The sequence below is a fragment of the Bos grunniens genome, chromosome 6 (assembly GCF_055505025.1).
Source record: "Bos grunniens cultivar Pamir isolate PY7600 chromosome 6, Bosgru_T2T1.0, whole genome shotgun sequence".
NCBI lineage: Eukaryota > Metazoa > Chordata > Mammalia > Artiodactyla > Bovidae > Bos > Bos grunniens.
Window position 1 is genome coordinate 54,921,271 of NC_141170.1, and position 22,354 is coordinate 54,943,624.

Genomic DNA, 22,354 nt, shown 5'->3' on the forward strand with positions numbered 1-22,354 from the left:
AATTGCAGAGGAAGGTAAACTTCCAAACTCATTCTATGAGGCCACCATCACCCTAATACCAAAACCTGACAAAGATCCCACAAAAAAAGAAAACTACAGGCCAATATCACTGATGAACATAGATGCAAAAATCCTTAACAAAATTCTAACAATCAGAATCCAACAACACATTAAAAAGATCATACACCATGACCAAGTGGGCTTTATCCCAGGGATGCAAGGATTCTTCAATATCTGCAAATCAATCAATGTAATACACCACATTAACAAATTGAAAAATAAAAACCATATGATTATCTCAATAGATGCAGAGAAAGCCTTTGACAAAATTCAACACCCATTTATGATAAAAACTCTCCAGAAAGCAGGAATAGAAGGGACATACCTCAACATAATAAAAGCTATATATGACAAACCCATAGCAAACATTATCCTCAATGGTGAAAAATTGAAAGCATTTCCTCTAAAGTCAGGAACAAGACAAGGGTGCCCACTTTCACCATTACTGTTCAACATAGTTTTGGAAGTTTTGGCCACAGCAATCAGAGCAGAAAAAGAAATAAAAGGAATCCAAATTGGAAAAGAAGAAGTAAAACTCTCACTATTTGCAGGTGACATGATCCTCTACATAGAAAACCCTAAAGACTCCACCAGAAAATTACTAGAACTAATCAATGACTATAGTAAAGTTGTAGGATATAAAATCAATACACAGAAACCCCTTGCATTCCTATACACTAATAATGAGAAAACAGAAAGAGAAATTAAGGAAACAATTCCATTCACCATTGCAATGGAAAGAATAAAATACTTAGGAATATATCTACCTAAAGAAACTAAAGACCTATATATAGAAAACTATAAAACACTGGTGAAAGAAATCAAAGAGGACACTAATAGATGGAGGAATATACCATGTTCATGGATTGGAAGAATCAATATAGTGAAAATGAGTATACTACCCAAAGCAATTTATAGATTCAATGCAATCCCTATCAAGCTACCAACGGTATTCTTCACAGAGCTAGAACAAATAATTTCACAATTTGTCTGGAAATACAAAAAACCTCGAATAGCCAAAGCGATCCTGAGAAAGAAGAATGGAAATGGAAGAATCAACCTACCTGACTTCAGGCTCTACTACAAAGCCGCAGTTATCAAGACAGTATGGTACTGGCACAAAGACAGAAATATAGATCAATGGAACAAAATAGAAAGCCCAGAGATAAATCCACGCACATATGGACACCTTATCTTTGACAAAGGAGGCAAGAATATACAATGGATTAAAGACAATCTCTTTAACAAGTGGTGCTGGGAAAACTGGTCAACCACTTGTAAAAGAATGAAACTAGACCACTTTCTAACACCATACCCAAAAATAAACTCAAAATGGATTAAAGATCTAAACGTAAGACCAGAAACTATAAAACTCCTAGAGGAGAACATAGGCAAAACACTCTCTGACATACATCACAGCAGGATCCTCTATGACCCACCTCCAAGAATATTGGAAATAAAAGCAAAAATAAACAAATGGGACCTAATTAACCTTAAAAGCTTCTGCACATCAAAGGAAACTATTAGCAAGGTGAAAAGACAGCCTTCAGAATGGGAGAAAATAATAGCAAATGAAGCAACTGACAAACAACTCATCTCAAAAATATACAAGCAACTCCTACAGCTCAACTCCAGAAAAATAAATGACCCAATCAAAAAATGGGCCAAAGAACTAAATAGACATTTCTCCAAAGAAGACATACAGATGGCTAACAAACACATGAAAAGATGCTCAACATCACTCATTATCAGAGAAATGCAAATCAAAACCACTATGAGGTACCATCTCACACCAGTCAGAATGGCTGCGACCCAAAAGTCTACAAATAATAAATGCTGGAGAGAGTGTGGAGAAAAGGGAACCCTCTTACACTGTTGGTGGGAATGCAAACTAGTACAGCCACTATGGAGAACAGTGTGGAGATTCCTTTAAAAACTGGAAATAGAACTGCCTTATGATCCAGCAATCCCACTGCTGGGCATACACACTGAGGAAACCAGAAGGGAAAGAGACACGTGTACCCCAATGTTCATCGCAGCACTGTTTATAATAGCCAGGACATGGAAGCAACCTAGATGTCCATCAGCAGATGAATGGATAAGAAAGCAGTGGTACATATACACAATGGAGTACTACTCAGCCATTTAAAAGAATACATTTGAATCAGTTCTAATGAGGTGGATGAAACTGGAGCCTATTATACAGAGTGAAGTAAGCCAGAAGGAAAAACAGAAATACAGTATACTAACGCATATATATGGAATTTAGAAAGATGGTAACAATAACCCTGTGTACGAGACAGCAAAAGAGACACTGATGTATAGAACAGTCTTATGGACTCTGAGGGAGAGGGAGAGGGTGGGAAGATTTGGGAGAATAGCATTGAAACATGTAAAATATCATGTATGAAACGAGATGCCAGTCCAGGTTCGATGCACGATACTGGATGCTTGGGGCTAGTGCACTGGGACGACCCAGAGGGATGGTATGGGGAGGGAGGAGGGAGGAGGGTTCAGGATGGGGAACACATGTATACCTGTGGTGGATTCATTTTGATATTTGGCAAAACTAATACAATTATGTAAAGTTTAAAAATAAAATAAAATTAAAAAAAATTAAATTAAATTAAATTAAAAAAAAAAAGAAAATTCATTGGGAGGACTGATGCTGAAGCTGAAACTCCAATACTTTGGCCACGTGATGCAAAGAGCTGACTCATTAGAAAAGACCCTGATGCTGGGAAAGATTGAAGGCAGGAGGAGAAGGGGACGACAGAGGATGAGATAGTTGGATGGCATCACCAAGTCTATGGACATGAGTTTGAGCAAGCTCTGGAGTTGGTGATAGACAGGGAAGCCTGGCATGCTGCAGTCCATGGGGTTGCAAAGAGTTGGACACGACTAAGTGAATGAACTGAACTGAAAATCTAAATGTTTGGATTATGTCCCTACATTGTCTCATCATTTCAAGATGAAGTATAGAAATAATGATAACTTAAAAGTTTTTTAAATTCAGAAAGAGAAAAATGGCAAGTGACCTTTGAAATTTTCCTTCTAGCCTTGTGATACATATATGCCAAACTGGCAATGTGATTTGGAGGCATTAAGTGAGCTATGAGACGCTAAAGTTCTGTAAGCTCTCCTATATCATGGTTCTCACTTATACCCCAGCCCATCCATCACACATCATGTTTCTGAAATGCTTATTGCCTTTATCTTATTAACCAGCATAATTCCCAGTCACTTTTCAGATGGTTGTCTAGGTTGATTTCCTCTAAAGTACCTCACTAATCTATCACCCTGGTCCTATCACAGTACTCTGATTGCTTGGATACTTTTTGTATTCCCTTTTAGAATGTAAGTTCCATGAAGGCAGGCACAATATTATTTCTATGCTATTAGAGTACCAATAAGCAGGCACTAAGCAGTTGGCACAGACTAAATTCTCAATATAGTTTCTGACAAAATTAACAAAGGAATACATGTTTATTCTCCCACTCAAAACTTTAATGATATACCACAAACCTTTAAGCAAGGAAAGGGAGATTTGTAGAAACCTCTGGGAACCTCCATGGGGAGGCAGTCTCTCTGACAGTATGTTTCTCAGATTTTCATGTCTATTGTGATCTTTTCCTATGTCAAGAAAAATGGTAAAAGACTTTGAAATGGGTGAAACGTGCCTTTTATCATCTTTGAGCTATTTTAAAACTCTGTGAAGATATAGAAAGCAGATAGTAATACAAATGAAATTTTTAGTGGATTGTAATAGATTATTTCCCTATATATATATGGATCTGCTTTGCATCTTTCTTTTGGTTTTGTTTTATTTTATATTGGCACATAGTTGATTTACAATGCTGTTTTAGTTTCATGTGTACAGCAAAGTGATTCGGTTATTTATATATATATATATATATATAATTGATACATACACACATATATATATATTCTCTTTTCAAATTATTTTCCCATTTAGGTTGTTACATAATATTTCCCAGAGTTCTCTGTGCTATGCTGTAGGCCCTTATTGGACCATTCAAAATATATTAGTGTGTACATGTCAATCCCAAACTCCCCAACTCACACCCTTCACCCTTCCCCCCCATCCCACTCCATAATCACAAATTTATTCTCTCAAGTCTGTAAGTTTGTTTCTGTTTTGCAAATAAGTGCATTTGTATATTTTTTTTAGAGTCCACATATAAGCAACATCATACAATATGCATGTTTGTAAACGCATTCAACATTCTCGATTGTTGGCATATGTGCGTGTTCTTTAAATTGTCCTTTGAACTTACTAATTTTCTCATTAACTAGTGAATGTGACAAAGTTTGCATTTGTGTGAGATTTATGACTTTATTCGTTAAAAAGTATCCCTTTTCCCCCAATGATTTATAATACACATTTTATAACAGGAAACTTACTATACAGCACTACAATAAGCATATATTATCAAACACGTTTCTCCAATTATCACAAAATAAGAAATAATACCATAAATAAAATGAGGCTGACAAAACAAACCTCTATCATTTTTAGCTTGTTTCTCGTAACAGTTTCATAATCACCTTTATCCGACAAAAGGAGGATAAGCACATATATTTTAATGACAAAAGCTATTTAATCTTTTTCTTTTTAGAAGGGACATTAATAATGCAGTTTCATAAAAATGAATGAAGGTTAAGATGTATGCCAACATCAATTTACAACTTCTGTTTAATTAATATTATTGCATGTTTTAATTTGAAGTATGCTTTGTTCATCATCATAAAATATTTATTTTGTATGAAACTTCATTCAAAATAGTGCCTCTGGAGAAGCAACAATTTATTCTGGGCTATGTCTATATATTTTGAATAAAATATTCAGTTTACAGAGGATTTGTTAGAAGCTTCACTCACAATTAAGTTGAGCTCAAATAATCCAAGTCTACTCTAAATAAATTACTTAAATATCAACTTACAGGAGATATAAATGGGATTAACTCCATTTATGACTATAATTGATCTCCAATTTCTATCAATTCTATTTTTCTATATTATTTGAATCCACTCGCCTACTGATTTCAACAGCACCATCCTTATTCAAGGTCCTTGCCATCCTTGCTCAGACCACAGCAGTCATCTCCTATCTGGTCTCCATATCACTTTTTCATCACCTTTTGCAATACAGCCAGAGTGGTCACCTCTTTAACTCAGCAGTTTCTACATTCCCTTGTAATTCCTGATTCTACTTAACTTTTAGAAAGCACAAATCTGGCAATGCTTATACCCTACTTAAAATGTTCCAGTGACTACTTTGGTCACTTCCTCCAACTCATCTCATACACTCTATATACTCTACCAACAAGGTTCCTTCTATAAGCAGTTCACCCAAGCTTTCATAGACTCTGTATTCACTGGGCCTATTACATTCTAGGGAAAATTTCATGCAAAGATGGGCACAATGAAGGACAGAAATGGTATGGACCTAACAGAAGCAGAAGATATTAAGAAGAGGTGGCAAGAATACACAGAAGAACTGTACAAAAAAGGTCTTCAATGACCCGGATAACCATGATGGTGTGATTACTCACCTAGACCCAGACATCCTGGAATGCAAAGTCAAGTGGACCCTAGGAAGCATCACCATGAACAAAGCAAGTGGAGGTGATGAATTTTCAGTTGAGCTATTTCAAATCCTAAAAGATGATCTTGTGGAAGTGCTGCACTCAATATGCCAAGCAAATTTAGAAAACTCAGCAGTGGCCACAGGACTGGAAAAGTCAATTTTCATTCCAATCTCAAAGAAAGGCAATGCCAAAGAATGCTCATGCTGCTGCTGCTAAGTTGCTTCAGTTGTGTCCAACTCTGTGCGACTCCAGAGATGACAGCCCACCAGGCTCCCCCGTCCCTGGGATTACTACCACACAATTGCACTCATCTCACACACTAGCAAAGTAATGGTCAAAATTCTCCAAGCCAGGCTTCAATAGAACATGAACAGTGAACTTCCAGATGTTCAAGGTGGTTTTAGAAAAGGCAGAGGAACCAGAGATCAAATTGCCAATATCTGCTGGATCATCAAAAAAGCAAGAGTTTGAGAAAAACATTTACTTCTGCTTTATTGACTACGCCAAAGCCTTTGACTGTGTAGATCACAACAAACAGTGGAAAATTCAAGAGATGGAATACCAGACCACCTGACCTGCCTCCTGAGAAATCTGTATGCAGGTCAAGAAGCAATACTTTAGAACCAGACATGGAAAAACAGACTGGTTCCAAATCAGAAAAGGAGTACATCAAGGCTACATTTTGCCACGCAGCTTATTTAACTTATATGCAGAGTATTTCATGTGAATTGCCAAACTGGATGAAACACAAGCTGGAATCAAGTTTGTTGGGAGAAACGTCAATAACCTCAGATACACGGATGACACCAACCTTAGGGCAGAAAGTGAAGATGAACTAAAGAGCCTCTTGATGAAAGTGAAAGAGGAGAGTGAAAAAGCTGGCTTAAAACTCATCATTCAGAAAATGAAGTTCATGGCATCCGGTCCCATCACTTCATGGCAAATAGATGGGTAAACAATGGAAACAGTGAGATACTTTATTTTGTTGGGCTCCAAAATCACTGCAGATGATGACTGCTGCCATGAAATTAAAAGATGCTTGCTCCTTTGAAGAAAAGCTATGATCAACCTGGACAGCAGACTAAAAAGCACAGATATTACTTTGCTGACAAAGGTCCATCCAGCCAAAGCTATGCTTTTTCCAGTAGTCATGTATGGATGTGAGAGTTGGACTATAAAGAAAGCTGAGTGCCGAAGAATTGATGCTTTTAAACTGTGGTGTTGGAGAAGACTCTTGAGAGTCCCTTGGACTGCAAGGAAATCCAACCAGTCCATTCTGAAGGAGATCAGTCCTGAATATTTATTGGAAGGACTGATGCTGAAGCTGAAACTCCAATACTTTGGCCACCTGATGTGAAGAACTGACTCATTTGAAAAGACCCTGATGCTGGGAAAGATTGAAGGTGGGAGGAGAAGGGGATGACAGAGGATGAGATGGTTGGATGGCATCACCGATTCGATGGACATGAGTTTGAGCAAGCTCTAAGAGTTGGTGATGGACAGGGAAGCCTGGCATGTTGCAGTCCATGGGGTTGCTAAGAGTCGGACATGACTAAGTGACTGAACTGAACTGAACTGATTATATTCTGCAACAGCCCATATTCTTTCCTGTTCTAACTACTTCATGAAGTTAAGTGAAGTCTCTCAATCATGTCTGACTTTTTGCGACCCCATGGACACCAGGCTCCTCCGTCCATGGGATTTTCTAGGCAAGAGTACTGGAGTGGGTTGCCATTTCCTTCTCCAGGGAATCTTCCCCACCCAGGAATTGAACCTGGGTCTCCTGCATTGTAGACAGACACTTTACCATCTGAGCCACCAGGGAAGTCACTCATAGCCAATTCTTAGTGAAATTTCCCATGATAACTGCCTGACATAGACTCATTCTCCTGACTTTCCAAAAGAACTACATTTATATGTGGTCCCTTCTGACAATGGCTTCCCAGGTGGCACAGTGGTAAAAAAAATCTACCTGAAAATGCAGGAGATCACAATATGTAGTTCAATCCCTAGGTCAGGAAGATCCCCTGGAGTAGGAAACAGCAACCCACGCCAATATTCTTGCCTAGAAAATTCCATGGACAGAGGAGCCTGGTGCGATTGGGAGGTTGTTTATTTGTAATATTCTGACTCACTTGCCTGGATATTACTAAAAAATAACAACTCAAAAATACTTGACTGTATTTTAAATGCAAAATTTGTTATAATTTTATGCAGTGAAATTAGATTCCAATTGTGGTTATTCACACACAAGAATACTGAATAACTACTCAGATTTTCTTGGAAATGGATGCAAATAATGTCAGAAGTAGAAAATGAGAAAATGATAGATTTATTCATTAAACATATTATCCTCAGGAGAATATTTGGGGAGAATTTTGTCAAATTACTAATATTTTATTATATACAAAGAAGTAATTAATGCCATCAAATTTACTGAGACCTTATCATCTATCAGAGACCCAACATACAATGATCACTACTGGTCAGTTTCTTTCCAACATATTAAATTGAATCACATGAAAATGCCATTTTAGTAAGTTAAAACTAATTGCGAGTTCATAATTTCATATATCTCAAACTAATGTTTTGGAAAATAGGTATATAACTTAAAATATCAAAAGTAGAATGTCTCAAGTCCTTAAATATAGCGTAGGATGAGCACTAAGCAAAAGAAGGAAGAAAAACAATCATCATTTGGGGTGGGGGGGTGAAAATGCATTCAGAAAAGCTACAAATGAGCAGAAGGATTTGAGCTAATTCATGAAGTACTAATATAATTCATCAGACAAAAATTTTGGATAATGCATTTCAATTATATTGATAGATTACATTAGAATTTTTTCAAAAATGGAAATGGGCAAGTCTCACTAAGGCTGTTTTGAATGAAACAAATGGAAGTATACTTAAATCAGCTCAACTAAAAAAGATTGTATCATGTACCATAAACCCTCACAAAAATCTGAAGATAAGAAACAAAATACTTCTGGGTCTGACGGGAATTAGAACTACAAACTGGAACAGAGGCTGTCTAACCACATCTTGGGTACCAGTGTAATCAGACTGAGTTCTTTTTCAGCTTATCTATTCCATATGGGGAGGCACAGAGTCGGACACAACTGAAGCGACCTAGCAGCAGCAGCAGCAGCATTCCATAATTGTGTCACCTGAAGTAAATCATTTGCTTTCTTTATGCTTTAGTTTCTACATCTTAAAATAGGGAAGTAGAGTTGTGAGGATTAAATGATGTCAACACACACAAAGTGCGTAGATAGTGCCAGGCATATAACACACAGAGTGCGTAGACTTTGCCAGGCATATAGTAAGCGCTACAGAAGAATTTACTAATATTATTCTTTCTGGGATGTGCTATTTTTCTTTTTTTGCCCCATTACTGGGTTCCATCCACTCAACTTGCTTGTAACTCAAAATGAAAGCCTCCTGAATTGCCTTTAAGCATGGAACTGTTTTCTGTCAAAATAACATATTGGCCTGTGTTGAGTCCTATGCATATATCAAATCCTATTAGCCACAGATAGGAACTGAATGATATCCTAGAAAATGAGCTCAAACAGCAGTATGTCAGAAGATGTAACATAGCTTAATAGAAATAGGCACATTTTAATCTGATAAAAGTATCAAAGATGATTTTGACTTTATACTAGTAGGTACATGCTCAGTCATATCTGACTCTGCGACCCCATGGACTGTAGACCACCAGACTCCTCTGTCCATGGGACTCCCTGGCAAGAATGTGTTGCTATTTCCTACTCCAGGAGATCTTGGAGTGGAAATAGCAAGAGATCTTCCAGACCCAGGGATCAAATCCACATCTCCTGAAGCTCCTGCATTGGCAGGCATATTCTTTACCATTGAGCCCCTGGAAAGCCCATTATACTAGTACAGGTTGTCATAGTGTGAAGATGTGAAGTGAAGTGAAAGTCTCTCAGTTGTGTCCGACTCTTTGCAACCCCATGGACTATATAGTCCATGGAATTCTTCAGGCCAGAATACTGGATTAGATAGCCATTCCCTTCTCCAGGGGATCTTCCCAAGCCAGGGATCAAACCCAGGTCTCCCTCATTGCAGGTGAATTCTTTACCAGTTGAGCCACAGGGGAAACCCAAGAATACTGGAGTGGGTAGTGTGAAGATAAGGAGGAAAATTAAAGCCCAATTCCAAGGATGTCAGCTACTCTGCTGAGTTTAGACTCCATTCCATGGGTAATGGGGAAGCATCAAAGGCTTTCAGATTGTGTTTTAAGAAGATAAAAGGCTTTCAGATTGTTTTAAGATGATAATTTGAAATCAGTGTGGAGATAGAATTAAGTAGTGCAGAGATAGGATGTAAGAGGCAGGAGGACAGGATATAAATCTACTGTGTGGTTTGACCAACACAGTCCAGTGCATTGAGAATCAGCAATTACAGGGGAAACCAAGGTCTGTCACTTTACTTCCATATAAATATTCCTCATTTCTAAGATATTTATGAAAGCAATGTGTTCACTCTACCAGGATCTCAATAAAGATCAAATTGAAATATACATACATACATTCTATGTATGTGTGTGCATTTTGAAGACTTTCAAGTATAAGAAGATTGAAAGGCATTTATTAATATTATTTTTTATGTAAAATTGACTTTCCAATAACATCAGCTCCCAAGGAAAGTGTTTGTTCTGTAATGTATTCAAAAGTGGTAACAGCCCAACCATCATTTATATTTCTACACTTAAAACCTAGATCTAGAAGATTTATAGCACAAGTACTAACTGAAAACAAATTTTCCCACTTCAACAAAACTTTTCACTTTCTCTCTTCCATCACTGTAGTGATACATTTAGATTCTCAAGATAGATGATTCAAACTGGCAGAGTAAAAAGGAAATATTTTGCAAAAAGAGTTGTGATTCAGCTGCAATGATTGCCAAATAAATTAGTTTATAAATCTTTAGACTTCAGCTTTAGTAAACCCAAAATATGCCCTGTTACAGATAAGATTTATTTTGTTTCTGGGAATCTTTTTAAGCTCCTCAAATATGACTGATTTTAAAGCCATTTTAAGAACTTAAAAATTCAAAGGAAAATATCAATTCACTTCAGTAGTTCTATTACAAAGTTTTAATGTCATCATTATATTCTTCTCATTCTTCTGCATTTTCTTGAGAACAGTATCTCCACAAAGTGTACCTTCTCCTCCATAATTAATTTCCTTCTACATCAACAGAATTATAAAATAAAATGCTCTAGAAAAAAAATAACCATGTTAAAAACATTTCCTTATGCTACCTTTTTAAAAAAATTAGGTCAATTTTAGTATGTGCTGCTTGAATGTTTCAGAAGGCTAGCTGGTTTGAAAATACTACAGGAATAATGTAGTTTCTTTAGAGTAGTTGCTTTACTGGGTGGTGTATCCATGTCCTAGCTGATGTGATTGTTGGATGCTAATAGAATAGAACCACTCACTTCTCTAGAGATTTCCCCCAGAGCAGCTTCAGCATGGGGAATATGCCTCAGTGCCATTCCCAAGGTGACTTACAGTCAATGTCTGAGTGATACGAGTTAGTTACAAATGGGTGGCTATTTTGCTTTAGGAGGAGATAACTCTGTACGGGCTTTTTACTACTTCAGAAACATCCCTTGGATAAAGCCAAGGTTTCACTTTACATGAGTAAATGTCTTCTCTTCCACTTCCCTATCACACTTAACTTCTTTCCTTGTAGACATTCCCTAGAAAGCACAGCTTCAGTAAAACTCAGGCACAAAATTCTATCTCCTCAGGTTCTGCTTTGAGGGAACTCAACACAAGCCTCTTCATTCAGAGGATACCTAAAGGATATCCCTTACATGTAAAACAGATATGAAACATATACAGGAATGCATACCCATTTCATTTGAAAGTTCTTGAAAGTCATAAGACTTTGTTAAAATTCAATTCAAGGATTACTTATGAACAACAACTATAAGTACACAGTGCCTAGAAGTAAAATCTTTATTAGTAAATTAATAATGTGCATTATTACTCTGATCCTAGAAATGTCTCATTTTGATATAGGATGAATAAGAAAAATAATTATTTTAGTATTCAGCTTACACAGAAATACGAAGCTAGAATAAGTACAAATTTATAGGTCATGCCCCCCTGAGAGACCTCAATTTCACCATAATCAGGTGATCTTAAAAGATTAGTAGTAATTTCTGGCCATGCAGCCATAGTTCTGAGTTAAAATTAAACATTTTACTACAATGATTTCATGTATCTCAAGGTCAGGAGAATGGTGTAGTGAGACTTAAAAAGTTATTCTTTTTACCACATCAGTATTACTGTTCTCCTTAATCCTGAATGTTTGATAATAATCAATAGTTCATAGTTTCCAATCATTAACTCATAAATGAATTTTTGTTTAGTGTTTTGAGACATAAATTCAGGAAAGTGTTTTACAAAATTTATTTTTCTTTCCTTTTTGAAAAATGCTAGTGACCATTGATTTGAAAGAGGGCGTTGATCTTTCATCAAATTGCTATATAGATTTTGTTTTCAGCTTACAGGAAATATATTTTTCTGAAACTGTGGATAATTAAGACTTATAGGACATGAGTTTGGGTAAACTCCCAGAGTTGGTGATGGACAGGGAGGCCTGGCGTACTGCGGTTCATGGGGTCGCAAAGAGTCGAACACAACTGAGAGACTGAATTGAACTGAACTAAAGACTTATCAGTGACTTATCCAGTATTATGACTTAGCGAGTGCTTTTAAGCATATGAATGCTTTGAATCATTACAAAAATCCTTGTAAAAATTCACTAATACTTTGTCTATCTGATGCAAAGAGCTGATTGATTAGAAAAGACTCTGATGCTGGGAAAGATTGAAGGCAGAAAGGGACAACAGAGGATGAGATAGTTGGACGGCATCACCAACACGGTGGACATGAGTTTGAGCAAGCTCCAGGAGACAGCTAAGGAAAGGGACAGCTGGTATGCTGCAGTCCATGAGGGTCACAGGGTCGGACACAACTGAGCAACTGACCAATAACAATAACAATTCACAGACATAGAGAACAAACATACGGATGCCAAAGGGGAAAGTGGTGGGATGGGATGAATTGGGAGATTGGGATTGACATATATATACTGCTGATACTTTGTATAAAGTAGATAACTAATGAAACTTACTGTATAGCACAGGGAACTCTACTCAGTGCTCTGTGATGACCTGCATGGGTAAGAAATTCCAAAATGAGGGGATATATGTAAACAATAGCTGATTCACTTTGCTGTACAGCAGATATTAATACAACATTGCAAAGCAACTATACTCCAATAAAATTCAAAAATAAAAAGCTATTATTATCATTATATATTATATATATTTATATATATATATATATATATATATATATACACACATACACAAACTATATGTATCAGAAAACAGAGGCAAAGAGGTGTCAAGAAACTTGCTTGAAGGTAAGACAGAATTCAGGCTGTCTTGCTCCAGAGTCTACATCTTTACCATTTACTCTGCACAATGCTTCAACTATTGCAAAGAAAATTTTAGTTATGATGAAAAACATACCCAAATAGTATTAGTAAAGGAGCATTTTCTATAGCTAACTGTAAAAATATAAGACAAAAAGGGTGGCTTAAAAGTTATATTTATGTCAAAAACTTATATATGCTGGTTTTAATTCAATAGTGTAATATGTTGGTCTGGCCCTATATTTGTGTAATAATTTATAAATTATTACAAGCCTTAACTTTTATTCAATCTTGACTAAAAATGAATTCAAACAAGAGGCCACAAGTCTCAATTCTTAAAGAGAAAAATTTTACTGAAAAATAGTAAAACCATTGACACAAGTGATTTTGAAAGCACAGAGCATGTATTTAACCATTAGCTTTACTTTAGGTTAATAGGTAAATACTCACTATCTTTATTCTCTCTCACATATGATAATATTTATTAAAAAATCTGTCTACCTTATGGATATTGTCAATGCAAAGTTAAGCTTCTAATAACACTAACTTTTAAAAAGGGCAAAAATCTGTGATGTCATCTAAAAAGTATTGATCTATCCTTGAGACTATTAATTTATACAGTAAGAGACTACATTTATTAAAATTTGTTACAGAAAAGTTTCAAGTTACAAATCCTATCATAGGAAGTTAATTTTATTTACTAACCTTGTGAATATTAACATACTGACTTTGACCTAACAACTTACATGTTAATTTAATTACAGGAAACTCTGCACATTCACTTAAAATAAGAGAAAAGCCTTTAAGTTTCTTCTCCCTATTTAAAAAAAAAAAAAGAAGAAGAAGAAGTCTATTTGATAAGCTTAGCAAGTAAATAGCTCTCACAGATTAACTTTAGAACCAAGGCAGAATCTTGATTTTTTCTATCTCAGAAAGACACTGAAAACCTAGAGGGTGACTTGAAATTAGTGATCTCATGATAGTGGCCACAAACTGTTTTCTTAAAGAATTAAAATAAGTAGAATTTACAATCTAGAAAAAAAAGATCCTCAGGATGAAGAATACTTACATATCACCTACTGCTCTAAATCAAGTCTACTTTTCATCTTTGTTAAAGATGCCATCCTAAAGGAGATCAGTCCTGGGTGTTCATTGGAAGGACTGATGCTAAAGCTGAAATTCCAATACTTTAGCCACCTCAGGCAAAGTGTTAACTCATTGGAAAAGACCCTAATTTTTCAATCTGGGAGGGATTGGGGGCAGGAGGAGAAGGGGAAAACAGAGGATGAGATAGCTGGATGGCATCACTGACTCAATGGACATGAGTTTGAGTGAAGTCCAGGAGTTGGTGATGGACAGGGAGGTCTGGTGTGCTGTGATTCATGGGGTCATAAAGGGTCAGACACAACTGAGCAACTGAACTGAACTGAACTGAAAGATGCCATGCTGCTCTTGATGCAGTCTAAGATTAACATAGCCATTTTGGCTACATAAACACTCATTTAATTCTTAAAACCCTGTGTGTTGGGACTTCCCTGGTGGTCAGTGGCTGGGAATCTGCCTTGCTATATAAGGGACACGGGCTCGATCCCTGCTCAGGGAACTGAGATCCCACATGTCACAGGGCAAATAAGCCTTCGTACTCTGAAGCCCATATGCCACAACTAGACAGCCTGAGTACCACCACAAAATTTCATGCATGATGTAATGATGATACCAACGCAGCCAAATAATAAATTAATTCACTCATTAAAAATTTCATATGTGTTAAGTATTGTTATTACTATTATGCTTCCCCTGTGGCTCAGATGGTAAAGAATCCACCTGCAATGTGAGAGACCTGGGTTTGATCCCTGGGTTGGGAAAATGCCCTGGAGAAGGGAAAGGCTACCCACTCTAGTATTCTGGCCTGGAGAATTCCATGAACTGTGTAGTCCATGGGGTCACAAAGAGTTGGACACAACTGAGAGACTTTCACTTCACATTCCTTTATTATTGTTGCTGTTGCTTTACAAAAATGGAAACTAAGGTTATAACTATGAGCGGGGGGATTAGGATTTGAACTAAGATAGTCTGGTTCACACTGTATCTTTTACATTTTACGGTCTTTAATATCGCTGTTTAAACAGTTGAAAGTCTGTCATGTTAAAAGGATAGTAGATTATAGTAAGAACAATTTATGCCAGTTCATCATGGCAGCCCACTCCAGTACTCTTGCCTGGAAAATCCCATGGATGGAGGAGCCTGGTGGGCTGCAGTCCATGGGGTCGCGAAGAGTCGGACATGACTGAGCAACTTCACTTTCACTTTTCACTTCATCCATTGGAGAAGGAAATGGCAACCCACTCCAGTGTTCTTGCCTGGAAAATCCCATGGATGGAGGAGCCTGGTGGGCTGCAGTCCATGGGGTCGCACAGAGTCGGACATGACTGAAGCAACTTAGCAGCATCTCAGCTTTTGAACTAGATAGAACCCAAAGGGAAGAGAAATGGTGATTTTTCTGGTCAGCCTGTTCTTCACTGAGAAAGCAGGATCAGTCCGTTAGGGCAAGCTTCATCAAGCTTGGTACAATTATTTGGGACTAGACAATTCTTTGTGGTTGAGGCCCCTGTGCATTTCAGGATATTTAAAATCATCCCTGGCCTCTGGCCCTTAGATGCCAGTAGCAACTCCTCAGTTGAGATAACTAAAAATAACATCCTCTGCAAATCAAAATCACCCTGGACTGAGACCCACTGCTTTGAAAACAAGGATAGAGAAATTTCTCTCTTGATACAAGAAAAAAAATACAAGAAGGTCTGAGGTCAAAAGATTACAGAATACAAAAACATATCAAAAAGGGAGAGGCAGTATGTAACCAGGAAACTGATTTTAAAAAGTACCAAATGTAACTGATACTCATCCAAAAAAAAAAAAAACAAAAAAGGATATTTTAAAAGGAAAAGCACTGCATCCAGTTCCGATGTCTCATTTCTCTCTTCTACTCAACCACATCTAAGAATGACAAAGAATTCAAACTATTTTTTCCCTACTGAGGTATTGGGCTTTCCTAGTGACTCAGCCGGTAAAGAATATGCCTGCAGTGTGGGAGACCTTGGTTCAAACCCTGGGTTGGGAAGATCCCCTGTAGAAGGGAACAGCTATCCACTCCAGTATTCTGGCCTGGAGAATTCCATGGGCTGTACAATCCAAGGGGTCACAAATTGTAGGACACGACTGACTTTCACTTTCACTGAGGTATAATTGACAAATAAAAGTTGTGCACATTTAGGCTGTACAATGTGACAATTTGACACACACATACATTGTAAAAATTCAAATTAGTTTTAAGAGTAGAAACTGTTGCAATAAATAAAGGTTTCAAATGGTGTATAACCACTGAAGAACAAAATAAGGCTTATCCCACCATCTCCCTCACTCTCATCTAGGACAGTAAGTGTATAAAAGTACCACCTCCCCATGAGGTGGCCTTGACAGGTGTCACTAGTTGATGGCAATGCTCTCCTGCCATCAGCTTGGATACAGCCTCAGATTCCCCCTCAATACTGCATTCTAGGCAGGACCTGTCACTAATCAGAGTTGACATGATAGATGAAATCAATTTTTCATACCTGTTATATATGCTGTTTCTTTTGATATATTCTTAGACTAACACAGCCATTCAGGTAATCATATAAAACTATTAATTCATGGTGAGATTGTCTTTCTACAAGATATGTAAGCATTTTTTGTTTTCATCTATGTTGCCATGAAGCCACACGAGCAAGTTCAGGACATTATGGAATTTTATCTTACCAGAGAAACTCTTATGTTTAGCTGTATTTAAGCCTATAGAGACATCTGAATCAGTCTGTCATCCTAAAAAAATTTCCATTTGATATACAGCCTGAAGTCATCTAAAAATTTGACAAGAATTTTTTTCAAATAAATAGTTTCAACTCAACCGATTCTTGTTGCTTGGGAAATCTCACAATTTTATAACTAACAACCTTTGGGTACAACTGACTCAATATTCAATGAACAAACATAAGCTGAAAGGAACTCTAACAATCTGAATAATTAGTTACTGCTTCCCTGGTGGCTCAGATGGTAAAGAATCCTACTGCAATGTGGGAGACCTGGGTTCAATCCCTGGGTTGGGAAGATCCCCTGGAGGAGGGCATAGCAGCACACCCCAGTAGTCTTGCCTGGAGAATCCCCATAGACAGAGGTGCCTTGCAAACTACAGTCCCTGGGGTCACAAAGAGTCGGACTGTACAACGAAGCACAGCAAACATAACTTCCAGCATATTTTTAAATTTTTTATTTATCTTTTAATTGGCAGGAAATTGCTTTACAATGTTCTGTTGATTTCTGCTGTACAACAACACAAATCAGTCATGATTATACACATATCACCTCCCTCTTGAGCCTCCCAGGCTATTATTTGATTTCATGAATCTTTGTCAAAAGCTGATACCCATATATTGGCTTGGTCAAAAAGTTCATTTTGGTTTTTCTGTAACGTTTGAACAAACTTTCAGCCAACCCAATACATTGTATCTGCCATATTTCCCTAATCCACTCTCAAGCACTAAAGCAATGTTAATATAACATGACTCATTATTAAGATACTTTTTAGTCAATCTAGTTCTTTACTACTTCCTCTTCTCAGGACTCTCAAACTATACATTACACAAAGGTCTTTGGGAAATCTTAATGTATAAACTTGTCGAAAGGGATCTTCTACTTTCTTGAAATCTGTATCTCCCTGAACTCCATTCTAAACCCTCTACAAAAGGCTTCCCACTACTTTGCTTGGTTTCTAGCTTTGTGGTTTAACAGAAGGTTCTCTGTTAATGGACTATCCAGCCATCCCATATAAACTAACATAAATGAGAAGTTGTTGATTAGACAACCCTCCTGTTGAAATCACCCATGATTTCTAATACCAGGGAAGTTTCCTAGGCCACCCTACCCAATATTGTACTCTTAGCGCTACAAACTCTTTTAGAATTATCTCTTCTCCCCTCTCTTTTTTCCCTTCCTTTTCCTACCTATCCTTTTCTGTCTTAGAAACAAAAATCAAATTCTGTTTTCTCTCTCAACTGAATTGTATTTTCTTTGGCTCCAGGCCCCAAGACATTATCCTCTATAAAGGCATTTTGCTAAAATAGAAGAGGGTAAAAATACATATGCTTACCAAGGAGAGAGGATAATATGAATGACTAAAATAAACTGGATGTCAATAAAAAAGAAATGCAAATCCAATGAAATATGGCAACTGACATATTACTTCAGTGTTGGGAAGCTAACAGGAACAGATTGTGACCATAGCAAACTGAAAAGGGCATGCCCAGTCTAGTCTAGTCTGGGCGGGGAGCAGCTGTAATAGTTAAACTACAAAAGTGGTTGATATATGGCAAAACTAATACAATATTGTAAAGTTAAAAAACAAAAAAAAAGTGATATGTGAGCACACTGATCCAGCTTTTTAAGAAATCTGGATTCCAAAATTGATGTACAATTTAAAATACTGGCTTATTTTGATGTCTATCATTCGGGTCATTATGTCTGTAGGCTGCTTAAGCCCTGTGGGTAACCAGTGGGAAACCACTGTTCTAAACAAAAATGTGTCCTCTCATGTTAATTCTGGTGCCAGCTGTTAAGCAAATAAAATTTTCACAAACACTCACATTATCAACGTTTTAAAATTCCAGAGAAAGCAGCTCACAGAAAACAGCTAGTAATTTGTGGATTTTAAAACCTGCCCAAGAAGAAGCCAACACAAAAAAAGGCCATAGAATTCCCAATTTTGATTCATTCAATTCAGCTTATTTTATAGGAAGGTAGCTTTCAGTTTTCTTTGGAGGGACAGATCAATCATTACCATTGTTATCATAAAGATTCATTGGCCTTGAGGTGAAGCACTAAAGCAAATTGACCACTCCTTCTTGACTTTTTGGTTGCTATTTTTCTCAATAGTAAAAGTCATTGCTGTGCACCTCTCTTGTCTCTATTAGAATTGCTGCTTAAAAAGTAAACAGCTTTTAACTGTAAAGTCATGATTCAATAACTTAATGTGCAATTACCTCTGTCTCTATCACATGGAACTACAGCCTTTCAAATACACAGAGAAAGCTAAAAGATGCTCTGTAGTGCCTTTTAAAAGATACTTCTTTCACTCCTTCTCTTATTCTGTGTGTTTCTACATTTCTCTTCCCTTTCAGCACTCACTGTGTCTTGTATCCTTTCTCTTATTTAGTCAGACTCTTGATGGCATGAAAGGAGACAGCATTCATTTTACTAGAGTTCTCTGAACACTACTTTGATCTTCCTAGAAGAAAGCCCTCTATGATTTTAATAAATGGGCATATTATGTAACTGGAATGAACATTTTCTAAAACTTCTGTATAATTTATAACAGTCTCTCATCACAGGTCAAGCCTAAGTCAACACTGAAAAACTCGATATTTTTTAAAAATCACATTAAAGATGAATTTGTACAACCAGTACTGCTTTTTACCTGAGAGCAAAAATAAAGGAAACGTCACAGACATATCTAAGTCTGCAAGAGAAAAATTGAATTTTGTATCATACTACAGTTACTTAGAGCCATGCTATTTTTATATCTCTTCCTCCCCAAAACTCCTTTGCATTTTTAAGCATGCTGATTATTTTTATAGCTAATAATAATTACAATCATCATAATGACAAAAGTCTTAGGCAGCAAATGAAAGATAAAATTAACTACTGAACTCCTGGAAAGGGAATGGGTTGTTTCTAGCTAAGAATTAAGGGAAGATTTGCTATTAATAACACATTTAACACAACTGTAAGTATTTTCATGCCTACCTACACAATGCCAAGAGAAAAAGCAAGCCAAAGAAAACTCCAGTAATAAGGCTAAATATAATTAAAGGCGCTTTTATATTCAACATTTTGCCAGATTTTTGCAGATTTCTGCGTATGTGATAAGATCAGATGTATTAACAGAAAAACATTTAAGTTTTTTCCTAGCTGAATAATATGGAGATAAATTTAAATAAATAAAAAGTAGGTTTGGTGACTCCAGGTCTGCTCGGCTCCAGACCTTCAGAAATTTCATTTTCCAAGCCCCCTAGTCAATTCCCTGGTGTCAGTTTTGTGCCCTAGTTGAACTCCTAAAGATTCCATCTAGTGTTTGGGTCCTTACAATGCATAGTACCTGACAAGAGAATGAATCCTAATTATTGTTGCACTTCCAAGGGGAGTCCTAGTGGTTTTGGAGGTTAATGTGCCAGAGTAAAGCCCACGGCTATTTAAGCAGAAGTTATTAGTGCTGTAGTGTAATGGTCTGTCAGTATTTGTCTGGTCCTAGCCTCCATCCATCTGTTCAGAATCCATTTCCAACCCTACAGAGGCCATCCTGAGCCTCTCCCAGAGATAATTAGAAGGAATTGGTCAGTATTCCAATAACTCTCACCCTTCGGCAAAGTAGTTTGGGAGATGTGATTAAAAATAGCTGTTCTTTTCCCTGATCCAAGGACTAAATCCCTGTTCATGGGATTAAGACCCTTGTCTACCATCAAGGTTCCCAGACGTAAACAAATTTCCTGGAGCTTAATATGTTACTTGCTGCCAAATGTGTCTCCTGCCGTGTTGCACTAACCTGCCAAGAATGCCACCTGCCTGCCTGTCTGTTGCTGGACTTCTTGGTGACAACAATTGACCTAACCTCACTTCCCATCTAAAGGCGCTGGGTAGCTCTGATTCCCAAGCTAGCTCATCTCACAATCAGTAAGAGAGTCTAGACACTATCATCTAAGGAAATTTTGGCATTTAATTTGTAAGATGGGGCTTAAACATATTTTGATTTAGAAGCCGTGACTCTCAAACTGGCCTAAATTTGCTATGTCAGGCTGTCTCAGCAACAACCGAAGGAAGAGTATACTCCTAGTACATAATTGATTTTTAAATGTATACACCTTGTTCATTATCTTGTTATAAAGCAAAAAGGCTTTCCTTTTAAGGAAGTATGAAATGTTTATATCTATTTTGAAGAAAAGGCTGATTAGCCATTAGGGTAGATACATATATATATATATTTACAATCTCTATAAATGTTCCTACAAAACAAAAATGCATGGATGGATTCCATAAATACAATTAACAAATTGCAGTGAGTTTTGGAAACATACACACACACACACACACACACACACACACACACACACACACAGCCTTCCTGAAAATGTCACTCTCAGGTCAGATAAACAGGACACTATCCTATGTTGTCCTATGCTGCCATCAGGTGGATAATACAAATAAGACTACAGCAATTTAGAGTAATTTACCTGCTTCAGAATGTATATGACCTTACATCCCAGTGTGCCCTGAGACAGGATAGGTTTGTATTCCTGCCAGCATAGTCAATAATAGAAACACCGTTTCTTTCTCTCAAAACATCCTTAGCTTAGATGATAATTCGTAACATTAATAAACAGGCTTAGCCTAACAGACACTTCATCCAGCCATTGCCTACTTTACTCATCCAACCTCCTTTGCTCATTACAATCTAGGGTACACTGGCCTTGATGTTTGGAAATAAAATTCCTTCCGTTTGTCTTTCTCTAATCCAGCAGGATCCTATGGGGCCTTCCCAGACAGACCCTTCCCCTATATCCTCTGCTGTAGTTCCTCTTTTAAGTACCCAGATATGTAACTCAAGTTACCCAGTAAGTAACTCAAGCACACTTCCTGAGTTTTTCAGATGCTAAAAATCACTACATTTAGTAGTGAAGAAATTAACTACTTGATGATCATGAGCAAAGTAGACCCTGGACCTACTGGAGCCTAAGGGTTGATAATGTGAACTGCTCTGTTATCTCAACATCAACCCATCAGAATTGTGCAGGAGCTGATCATATACCCTATGACCCCTTCCCTCACCTTGCCTTTAAAAATGCTTGCTGAAACCCTTCATATACCCTGTGACCGCCTCTGACCTCCAAGCCACTTTCTCCTTGCATGGCCCTGCAATAAAACTTTCTCTGCTCCAAACTCCAGTGTTTTGGCATTGTTTGGCTTCACTACACCTCAGGCATATGAGCAGCTTGCCATCCTGTAACGATTCAGATTTCAGTCGAAAAGTGTGGCTTCCTTCTCTACACTCCAACTTAGCTATTATCTGCCTTGAATTCAACATATCTCATTAGGCCCTGTAACCTTATTCATGACAGTCA

At 37.2% G+C, this 22,354-nt stretch overlaps 1 long non-coding RNA gene across 7 annotated transcripts in view; it reads right to left on the minus strand.

The window, feature by feature from the left end:
* The window catches only part of LOC147370739 (uncharacterized), a 353,056-nt gene that overhangs the window by 298,227 nt on the left and 32,475 nt on the right, over window positions 1-22,354 (minus strand). Inside the window, exon 2 of one of the 7 annotated variants that reach the window (XR_015166167.1) lies at window positions 15,140-15,613. The exons of the other annotated variants lie outside the window; for them this stretch is intronic. This is a non-coding gene — a long non-coding RNA (uncharacterized LOC147370739). Of the gene's footprint in view, window positions 1-15,139; window positions 15,614-22,354 lie in introns of those variants that run through there. 7 annotated transcript variants of the gene reach the window in all.